Raw genomic sequence first — 11,974 nt, forward strand, 5'->3', positions numbered from 1 at the left:
CAAACTGCTGGAGGAACTTACCGGTCAGACAACAGGGAAGGTATTTGGAGATTAATTTGGTAGTACAGGAACAGGCAGAATCAATGGGTCTACCAGGGAAGTCCTGCTTGTGGATGTTGTGGAGGAGATAGAAGCAGGCCATGTGGAGTTGGGGAACTATAAAATTGGAGGGTGCAGAGGGGTGACCACCAGACATGATAAGATCAGTGTTGGCATGCGATGCGGTGGCCCCGTGTTCATCAGTGGTCATGCAGTAGGTATGGGGACGTGTCTAAAAGCTAACATCTGGTCTCAGCACAATAGTAGTCAGTCTGCTAGACTACAACGGCATCTCCCTTGTCTGTAGGTTTAATGACAACATTGGGATTGGTACTTAATAAGCAGAGGGCTGCACGTTCAGAGGGTGAGATTGGAATGGGTCAGGGGAGTGGAGAAGTCAAGGCAGTCAATGTCACAGCAGCAGTTGGAGATGAAAAGGTCAAGAGAGAGAAGATGGCTGGCAGAGGGAGTTGAGGAGCACAAATGTTGGTGACGGGAAAAGGGTCTGGGGGCGAGGACTATTTGTCTAAGAAAAGAGGCTTAAGGTGAAGGAAGAAGTGCTCAACAATATGGAGCTCCATAAGGTGTGGGCATAGAGGTACAATGATAAAGCCTCTGTTGAGGACAGATCATTCACATTGAAGAGGGGGAAATTGGGGCGATGCAGGGTCCCTCAGATCGGCCGACTTGGGGCTGCTGAATATCCCGCGGTCTAGGCATAAGCTTACGGATGACCGCGCCTTTGCGGTTGCAGCTCCTAGACTGTGGAACAGCATCCCCCTTCCCATCAGAACTGCCCCCTCCATCGACTCCTTTAAGTCAAGACTAAAATCTTATCTATACTCCCAAGGCTTTCCTGACGTCCACTGAGCGAGGGCTATATGTATATATGTATGTAGTTTGTTTGTTTATACTATTCTTATAACAAATGTAAAGCACTTTGGCCAATGAGAATTGTTTTTTAAATGTGCTATATAAATAAATGTGACTTGATTTGACTATACTGCTATCTTCCTTCTCCAGTCTCAGTCCTGAAGCAGTGTTTCTACGCGAAACATTGATAATTCCTTTCCCCCCGCAGATGCTGCTTGATCTGTTGACCATTGGTGCTGGCTCGAAGGGCCAAATGGCCTTCTCCTGCACCTATTTTCTATGTTTCTTCCAGCAGTTTGTTTTTTGCTTCACATCATTTTCATGCTTGTGCAATTTGCATAAGTTTGCCTTGCAGTGGATACGTATTCTTGGGGTCATGCACCTGCTCATAGTGCTCCACACACACAGCACAGCTTTATTGATGTGTACCCTGAGTACACAGAACACAGGTAGACTGCAGTCCTTTCCTATACATGGAACACAGAGCAGTCTAGGCTGAGTAGCTGACAATCCCTTCAAAGTTGAGCAAAACCAGTGTACAAAGGCTCCCTGCTGCTAAGAATATCCCATCCATAGTGGAATGTTAACTGATAATGATACATTCCTTGTTTAAAATCAGGAGAAAATATATTGCTGGCAATCCTGCTTTTCATAGACCAGTCTACCTCAGTATCAGGCAAATCATCTTTCTTGATTAATGTTGCTCTTAAAAATAAACACTTGTCGAAAGGGGTTTGCAGTCTTTGTGACCATAAATCTCACACTATTTTAATACTCACAGTTTGGTCATATTATAAACTAATTTAGGAATGTGATCTGCATTATTAACAGGGAAGAAGTGTATGGATTTGCTTGGCATTAGTAATTCCAGATATAATGAGCATGTGAGGGTCGTTGATACTAATTAATGCCTGTGCACGTTGATGTTCTTGAAGCTTGTTTTAAGAGAACAGCATGAGTGGAGCTTTGGGCTCTGAAAATTCACTCCAACTTTCTCAGAAACCAGTACTGCATTGAACCAGTTATAACTTAGCCAGTGTTTGTTGTTTTTGTGGTGGTAACATTTTTTGGCCTGTTTCTGTCCTTATTCAACCAAATGAACGTCCAAGATCTCAGAGTTTTTTTTCAAATTCTGGCTGCTACATCATTGATTACTCAAAATTTGGGAACTCTGCCTTCAGCTGCCAAGGTTCTGAACTCCGGAATTCCCTCAGACATCCTTCTACTTCATTCTCATTCTTTAGATTGTTCTTTAAAACCTACGACTATGATCAAACTTTTAATTGTCTGTCAAAAAAATCTACTCAGTGTTAAATAAGTGGATATTCACTTCTGCAAAGTGCTTTGGGTCATTTTACTTTATTAAGGTTGTTCCATAATTGCAAGATGTTTTGCATACACATGAGACTGCATAAGCTAGAACCTTGATCAAAATACAAAGTGCTGGAGGGAGGACCTCTGCAACTCAGGCAGCATCATTGGAGGGAGTGAACAGCCAAGTTGTTTTGCATTTTGTTCTTAAAAATTAATAGAGCTCTATTTACTGAAATAATACTTAGATGTTTTGGAAGACCCAGTGTTTCATTTTTGTAAGTTTGGGCCATAGAGTTATACAGTGTGGAAACAGGTCCTTCGGCCCAAATTCGGCTCATAGAGAGAACATGAAAACTCCACGCAGACAGCACCTAAGTCTAGAGTTGAAGTCAGGTAGCTAGAGTCGCGAGAAGGTGGCTCTACCATTTTTTTTATCACACCAATTTTTTTTACTGGATATTTATTTGGACAATACTACCTACATTATAAAGTCAAAGTGTCATTCAGCACAACGTGGCCCTTTAGTCCAACTCATCCATGCCGACTAAGCTATTCCATTTGCCTGCCTTTGACCCCCTGAACCTATTACCAGCTATATTTGTCCAATGGTACAATGATCAATTGTGAATTGAAATTTATTCCACACTTTAAATACCACTCTTTCAGATTTATTATGTTTGCTCCAAGAATGGAATTATTGTAAAACTCACAATACAGGTACTAGGAAATGCACAAAAATCATGTTTGTTTTTCGAAAGGGTATACTCCATCTCTTCGAAAAACAAACCTTACCTTTCCAGGTTCCCTTCAGAAATTTTACATGCTGTAAGTATTTCCAAAACTGTAATCAAGCAAGTAAGGTAATATTAGATGTACCTACAACTTGTATAAATGTAAAAGCTATGTGGTCTCTGTGCTTAGTAACCTCTATGGGTTTCAAGTGCAACAAATCCCCAATTTTAAGATACACACACTTGCTTTCAGATTTTGCATGCCCTCACCTCTGCTAACCTCTACAAGCTTTCCCCAGTTCCGAAGATGTCTCGAATCCTGCAATTTTGACCTTTTGTGCATTCCCCATTTTAATGGTGCATTTAGCTTCCAATTTATAAAGCTAAAACAATCCTTATCTAAACTTCTCTGTTTCTTTAGCTACCCCTCTCTTTTAGCAACACTTTCTCAAAACCTACTTCATTACTTCGACCTGTGCTACTTCAGTGCCACATAAAATAAGACTGCTGACTGCCGTCCGGGTGAGCTATTTAAAGAAGAGGGCCAGAGTTCTCTTCGTCTCCAGGCAAGACTCATTCTTCAACAAGTGAATCTGAAATAGATTGGGGTGCTCAAAATCACCAATTCCATCTTTAAACTCACTGATAATGCCACTGTTTAAGAAAGAACTGCAGATGCTGGAAAAATCTAAAGTAGACAAAAATGCTGGAGAAACTTAGTGTGGTTGAGGCAGCATCTATGGAGCGAAGGAATAGGCGACGTCTCGGGTAAAGACCCTTTTTCAGTTTTACCACTTAATACCACTGTCGTTAGCCCAATCTACAACAATAATGAGAAAACGTACAGGAAAGGGATTGAGAACTCAGTGTTGTGGTGCTGGGATAATAACCTAGCCCTTAACATCAACGGGTGAACGAGTTGGTTGTTGGCCTAAGGAAGTGAGTATTGGACCTGCTGTGGAGATGGTTGATAGTTACAAGTTCCTAAACATCTATATCAGCAGTTACATAAACTGAGGATAGACACAAAAAGCTGGAGTAACTCAGCGGGACAAGCAGCATCTCTGGAGAGAAGGAATGCGTGACGTTTCTAGTCGAGATCCTTCTTCAGATCTGACCCCTTCACACTGATGCAGTGAAGAAGAAAGCGCATCAGCATATTTACTTTGTTAGGCATCGGAGAAGAATTAGCATATCCACAATGATTCTCTCAAACATCCACAGATGCTATAGAAGGTATTCTCACAGGATGTGCATGTCAGGCCGAGTATGGCAACTGCTCGGTACTTGACCACCTGAACCTGCACAGAGTGATAAATGCAGTCCAATCCATCACACACGTTCTGAACCTGAACCACGTGTTTACTGAACCAGTCAGAGAAGCACAGGATCTCTGAATCTGCAGAGAGTGGTGAACACAGTCCAGTTTATTACAGGTTCGTCTATTCTTCCATCCATCTATCTTCATGGTGTATTGTGAAAAGAAGGCTGGTAGTATCATTAAGCATGCCGTCATCCTGGCCATTCAATTCTGGGAGAAGATACAGGAGCTTGAAATCTCAGACATCCAAATGTAAGAACTGCTGCTTCTCTTTTACTATCGGACCCCTGAACCATTTACCTCTTTCACACCTCATTGGGAGGCAACACACAAACATCTGGCGGATCTCAATGGGTCAGGCAGCATCAGTGGGGGTGAATGGACAGACAATGTTTTGTGTTGGGACCCTTCTTCACACTGATGGAGAAAGGGGGAGAAAGCTTGAAAAGAGAGGTGGAGAAAGGGCAACACCTGGCAAATGATGGATGGAAACAGGGGAGCAGGGTTTGACGTAGATGGATGGAGTAGGTGACAAAGACAAGATCATAAAAGGAGACATAAGGCTGTCAGATAAGAAGAGCGAAATGTGGCCAGAGGGCGGGATTGAGGTTGAAGGGAACAACAGGGAAGGTAAAGAGGAGGGATGAAGGGGCATTAGGTGACTCGGTGTTGGAAGATTTGTGTATGGAGGAGAGGGCAGGAGCAGGGTGTCTGAGAGGATGAGAGATGGTGGTAGAAATGTGTGCACACTATGATAATGGTGGGCATGGGAAGGAGAGGGGGTTAGAGGGATATTATTTGGAATTGGAGAATTCAATGCTCATACTGTTGCCACCCAAGTGGTGTATGAGGTGCTGTTCCTTATGTTTGCATGTGCATCACAGCAGTGATCTACATGAGGAGACCAAGGACAGAAAGGTCAGTGTGGCAATGGGAAGGGGAATTAAAATGATTAGTAGCAGGAAGATGCGGCAGGCCTTAATGGACAGATCGCAAGTGTTCGGCCAAACTGTTGGCTAACCTGTGCTTGGTCTCACCAATGTAAAGGAGATCACATTTGGAGCATTGAATGCAGTGATGCATATGAACCTCGGACTCCACTGGAAGGGCTCCTGGGATAGAAACATAGAAAATAGGTGCAGGAGTAGGCCATTCGGCCCTTCGCGCCTGCACCGCCATTCAATATGATCATGGCTGATCATCCAACTCAGTATCCTGTACCTGCCTTCTCTCCATACCCCCTGATACCTTTAGCCAAAAGGGCCACATCTAACTCCCTCTTAAATATAGCCAATTAACTGGACTCAACTACCTTCTGTGGCAGAGAATTCCAGAGATTCACCACTGTCTGTGTGAAAAATGTTTTTCTCATCTCGGTCCTAAAAGATTTTCCCCTTATCCTTAAACTGTGACCCTTTGTTCCAGTGGGTCCCCTGGATGTAAGTGAGATTTGTGTATGGAGATTTGTGTATGGAGGAGAGGACAGGAGCAGGGTGTCTGTGGTTGCAAGGGATAGAATCTGGGCATGGCGGGTTGGGTGGGAGATGAGTGAACCAAGGAGCTGCAGACTAAGTGATCCTGAAGAAAACGTAAGGGGGTGGGGAAAGGAAGAAATCACTGGTGCTGAGATCATATTGAACATGGTGTAAATGTTGGAGAATATTGCATTGGAAGCGGAGGATGGTGGGGTGAATGGTGAGGAACAGGGGAAATCTATCATTCTGACTGGGGGGGAGGAGTGAGAGCCGAACTACAGGACACTGAGGAGACACAGGAGAGGGATCCATCCACAACAGAAGGGTGGAAACCATGTTCAATGAAGAAGGGGACATCTCAGATGTCAATGAATGGAAAACCTTATCTTGGCAGTAGATGTAGCAGAGAAATTGAGAGTAAGTGAGGCATCCTTGCAAGAGGCAGTTTGGGAGAAGTTGTCAAGGTAACTTTGGGAGTCAGTGGATTTGCAGCAGACGTCCGTACATAGTCTGTCCCCTGTGATAGATTCAGAGATTTTGAAAAAGAGGAGAGAGATGTCAGATACAGTCCAAGTCAACTGGAGAGCTGGGTAAAAGTTAGTAGTAAAGTTGATTAAATCACCAGGTTCCGCATGGGTACAAGAGGCAGCACCGATGCAGTCATTGATGAGGCAGAGAAAGAGTTGAAGAATGATGCCAGGGTATGTTTGGAACACGGAGCGAGTGTTCAATGTAAACCAACAGAAAAGTAGGCATATCTGGGGCCCATAGGAGTGCCCAAAGCTGGATCTTTGACATGAAAAAAGTGAGAGGAATGTCCAGTATTGTGCAATGAACTGCTGAATTCTTTCTTCAAGTCTGTAAGAAAGCACACTGGAACAATGCCCAGAAATTATTGTTTTGTGTGACCTAAGTGGAAAAAATCCAGAATGCTACAAGCCATAGAGAAAGCTCAATGCTTTTCCAGCTCCTGTTAGTTGCTGCACCAGTAAAAACAGGAAGCAGGAGAACAATTTGATCTGGCGATTTCAGTGCAGCTTCTGTGTGATGTTTGTGTCTCTTAAATGTAATAGATTTAGCAAGTGGACACGACAGCACTCCTTTTCAAGGTACAGATTGGAGGTTCTGGCAGTGTTTCAATGTTGTTGGTTTGGTGTTGGTTTTCAGCCTTGTTTCTCATGGAAGTGTGCTGTATTAGTTTAGGGTTAAAAACCAGGAAGATCATACTTGTTCTAATCTCAATTATGTGGGTGGTCAGGGAAGGAACTGGAGCTCTCAAGAATTTCACTTATCTGGACTCTCATTCTAAAGTATCTCTAAACTTTCATGTGTCATACATTAAGTGTGAACAGCACAGTGGCACAACGGTAGAGTCACTGCCTCACAGCGCCAGGACCTGGGTTCGATTTTGATGGGCACTGTCCATACGGAGTTTGTCCGTTCTCCCCGGGACCACGTGGGTTTCCCCCGGATGATCCAGTTTCCTCCCACACTCTAAAGATGTACAGGTTTGTAGGGTGCGGGGATCGCTGGTGGGCGCGGACTCAGTGGACCGAAGGGCCTGTTTCTGCACCGTTTTTCTAAACTAAATCTAAACTAAACTAATTACAGAAGTGGAATCACTTTAGAGTGATCCTGGACGCCGAAATCCACAATATGTATGATTGGCTTATACTTCAGCGATCTCTGAAGCAAGGCGCTGGTGGAGGACAACCAAGGTGACAATTAGGTTTGGTCAAGGTGCCCACTGTGGTCAAATATATGATGTGAACTCTCTCACTATTTTCATCACATTGATGGTGGACTAATAGTGTGGAAAATAAATTAAGACCAAACATTCCAGTACAACTCAGGAATCCAGAATGCATGAGGAATTCAACCCAACAGCTTTTAATTATTGCAGTGGAATATATTTCTGCCTTTCTGTAGCTGCCTAAAATAAACCATCAACATTAACCATAACTCTACACTGAAACTTCAACTTTAGCACAAACTCGCCTATATCCCCCATTTCTATATCAAATCCCAACCTCTAATAATAAATACTGTTTCTAATCTATAACTCTAAACTTTTCAAGTACTAATCCCAACACTGAATCCCAGTTGGATTCTAATCTAATTCCAGAGTTTGATCTTGCTCCAGACCTGACCCAACCACTCACCATTCCCATCTATAATCCTCCACTGAGTCAGAAACACTTACATTCATTTAAACCAAAAACCTAACTCACCTATCTTGGAGGCCATCACGGACTACAGACCCTCCAACATCACCCCCACATCCAGCGACGCCTCCTTCCTTGAGGAGCTTAACCACTTCTATGGCCGCTTCGACAGGGACAATCTAGAGACAGCCATCAAGGCTGTGCTACCTGCCGATCACCAACCCCTCACACTCACCCCCTACGACGTGTACGTGGCACTGAGTAGGACTAATGCACGTAAGGCTGCTGGCCCTGACGGCATCCCCGGGCGCGTGCTCAGTGCCTGTGCTGCGCAGCTGACAGACGTCTGGACTGACATCTTCAACCTGTCACTTGCCCAAGCAGTTGTCCCCACTTGCCTTAAAGCCACCTCCATCGTGCCAGTGCCAAAACACTCCACTGCGGCAAGCCTCAACGACTTCCGCCCAGTTGCACTTACCCCCATCATCACCAAGTGCTTCGAGAGGCTGGTCCTGGCACACCTCAAAAGCTGCCTACCCCCCACACTGGATCCCTATCAGTTTGCCTACCGCAAGAACAGGAGTACGGAGGATGCCATCTCAACGGCACTTCACTCCGCCCTCTCCCACCTTGACAACAGAGACACTTATGTAAGAATGCTGTTCATCGATTACAGCTCAGCATTCAACACCATTATTCCATCAAAACTGATCACCAAACTCGGTAACCTGGGCATCGACCCCTCCCTCTGCAACTGGATACTGGACTTTCTAACCAACAGACCCCAGTCTGTGAGGTTAGACAAGCACACCTCTTCAACCCTCACCCTGAACACCGGCGTTCCTCAGGGCTGTGTGCTGAGCCCCCTCCTCTACTCCCTCTTCACCTATGACTGCACACCTGTACATGGTACTAACACCATCATCAAGTATGCAGATGATACAACGGTGATTGGCCTCATCAGCAACAACGATGAGCTGGCCTACAGGGAGGAGGTCCAGCACTTAGCAGCATGGTGCGCTGACAACAACCTGGCCCTTAACTCCAAGAAGACCAAGGAGCTCATTGTAGACTTCAGGAAGTCCAGAGGTGGCACGCACACCCCCATCCACATTAACGGGACGGAGGTGGAACGTGTTTCTAGCTTCAGGTTCCTGGGAGTCAACATCTCCGATGACCTCTCTTGGACCCACAATACCTCTACTCTGATCAAGAAGGCTCATCAGCGTCTCTTCTTCCTGAGGAGACTGAAGAAGGTCCATCTGTCTCCTCAGATCCTGGTGAACTTCTACCGCTGCACCATCGAGAGCATCCTTACCAACTGCATCACAGTATGGTATGGCAACTGCTCTGTCTCCGACCGGAAGGCACTGCAGAGGGTGGTGAAAATTGCCCAACGCATCACCGGTTCCACGCTCCCCTCCATTGAGTCTGTCCAAAGCAAGCGCTGTCTGCGGAGGGCGCTCAGCATCGCCAAGGACTGCTCTCACCCCAACCATGGACTGTTTACCCTCCTACCATCCGGGAGGCGCTACAGGTCTCTCCGTTGCCGAACCAGCAGGTCGAGGAACAGCTTCTTTCCGGCGGCTGTCACTCTACTAAACAACGTACCTCGGTGACTGCCAATCACCCCCCCCCCCCCCACCCCGGACACTTATTATTTATTTTTTATTCAAATCGTTTGCTATGTCACTCTTCAAGGGAGATGCTAAATGCATTTCGTTGTTTCTGTACTGTACACTGACAATGACAATTAAAATTGAATCTGAATCTGAATCTGAATCTGAATCTAACTGACAATCTAATTGTAATCCAAATTCCAATTCCAATCACTAATTCTAATACCAACGGTAACCCAATGCTTGGCTCAATGTGTGCCCATGCCCACAGATTAACCCGGCTAAATGAAATTTAAAATCCACAAACAAAAATAAACTGTCCAATCTTTACAAATGTTTATACAGAGAGTTATTGGATCGAAAAAGCACAGATCCAGTTACCAGATACTATTCAGGTAAATGCAGGTTGACAATGTCCAAAATTCTAAAATGTAGGGCAATCAGACAGCGATGTGTCCATTTCCTAGCAATGAGTTGATATTTCCCATGTTCTTCAAGATTATAATAAGCACGGGTCTCTGAGACAAATCCCAGAATCCAAACTTCTTAAATCTCTGGCGCCATCTGGAAGTAATTTACCCCAGGCTCCTGAGCTAGCCCCAAACTTTCCAGCACCTCATTGTACCCATTACAATGCTAAACATGACTGCTCCTTCAAACCCCCTTTTTTTGGGAAACTGGATATTTAATCTAAACTTTCCTGCATGAATATGGTCCAGTGTGAGTAAAGTTGGATTTACAGCAGTGTAGAACATGAAATAATCAACCTGGTTATTACTGGTGAATATAAAAATGTTGGAAATAAGAATAGCAGAGGTATGAGGGTCAAGTGATAATAACAGCGGGCAAAGCTATTCATTGATTATATGGTTCCAAATGCTCTTCCATTATCACTATTACATTTAGTCAGTGCCTGGGAGCAGTTCACGAGACTGATTAATAATGACCTATATAAATTTACATGTCACCACAGCGGTTGTCTGATAACTGACAATATTTCCTGTATATAGAAGATCTTAATTCCTTAATGAAAGGGAATTGACCAATTTTGTATCTAATTTATATAGATTGGTTTATTAAATTTCCTCAGTAGTACACATAATGCATTCAATAAATATGGACCTTACTGTGCATACCGCATGTCTATATGATATTACATTGCTATATCACAGTGAACAGCCAGGAAGAGTAAAAGCAGTAAGAGTGCAGATCACCACATGTGAGTTCTGATGCATGTGAGTTCTGATGAGATCCCGTGGTGCCGTGTGGCCCACCACAGAACCGGAAAACCTGCCCTGAAGAGGGAAGTCGCCATGCCCACTCCCTGTTTGTTACTGTGGAACAGAGAGGAAGGTGGAAGGAGTCGGCGATGGCGGATGTAAGAACAAACGGTCGATAAGAGGAACCGGGGTCTTACCTTTTGTGCCCTCAAGGTCTGCTGCGGGAAACGCCCCTGGAGCACGTAGATGAATGGTGGTCAGTGAGGAGATGGACAATGGTTCGCTGGGCAATCTGGGTCGAGGCAATGGCTGGAGGCCCTGAAGCAGCCTGGGGCTCAACTGGATCAGGCACTGCTCCATGAGACCAAGCACATGGACTGGACATGGTCTGCAGTGCCACACAGCAGTGGAGCTACTGTGAAGGACGCCTACAGCTTTGCTTGGCCAGGCCAGCCCGACAAAACAACCAGAACAATGGTCCTTTATGGACAGCTGCACATAATGCAGCTTGGACTTTGAAAATGGCACCAAAACCTGGCGACTCTTGTATATGGTGTTAGTGGACTATTTCTATATGCTTTGTACACAATCTGGGATTGACCTTATATATATTTACTGAACTGTATGCAAAAAAATGAATTTTACTCTACCTCAGTACATGTCATAATTAAAAACCATTGAATCATTGAAAAATGGCCAGACAATAGCTCTACAGTCTATTCTCACCTGTTCATGTAATTCTGACTTGCTGTGCACCCACCATTCTTGATCCCATTATTTTTCTAGTGTTTCATTTAATTTACTAATGTTTCAGCTGTAATGTTATTGTGATAATGGAAATGTTTTGTGGACAGTCCGTATTATGGTCATGAAGGTGCTGAATGTACTAAGGCATACAAAGGTAGATAAATCTCCCAGGGCTGATGAGATATAGAGTCAGAGTCATTGTGTGATACTGTATGGAAACAGGCACTTCGGCCCAACTTGCCCACACCAGCCAACATGTCCCAGCTACACTAGTTCTACCTGCCTGCATTTGATCCATATCCCTCCAAACCTGTCCTATCCATGTACCTGTCTAACTGCTTCTTAAACGTTGTGATAGTCCCAGCCTCAACTACCTCCTCTGGCAACTTGTTCCATACACCCACCACCTTTTGTGTGAAAAAGTACCTCTCAGATTCCTATTAAATCTCTCCCCCTTCACCTGAAGCTTA

The sequence above is a fragment of the Leucoraja erinacea genome, chromosome 7 (genome assembly GCF_028641065.1).
Source record: "Leucoraja erinacea ecotype New England chromosome 7, Leri_hhj_1, whole genome shotgun sequence".
Taxonomy (NCBI): Eukaryota; Metazoa; Chordata; class Chondrichthyes; order Rajiformes; family Rajidae; genus Leucoraja; species Leucoraja erinaceus.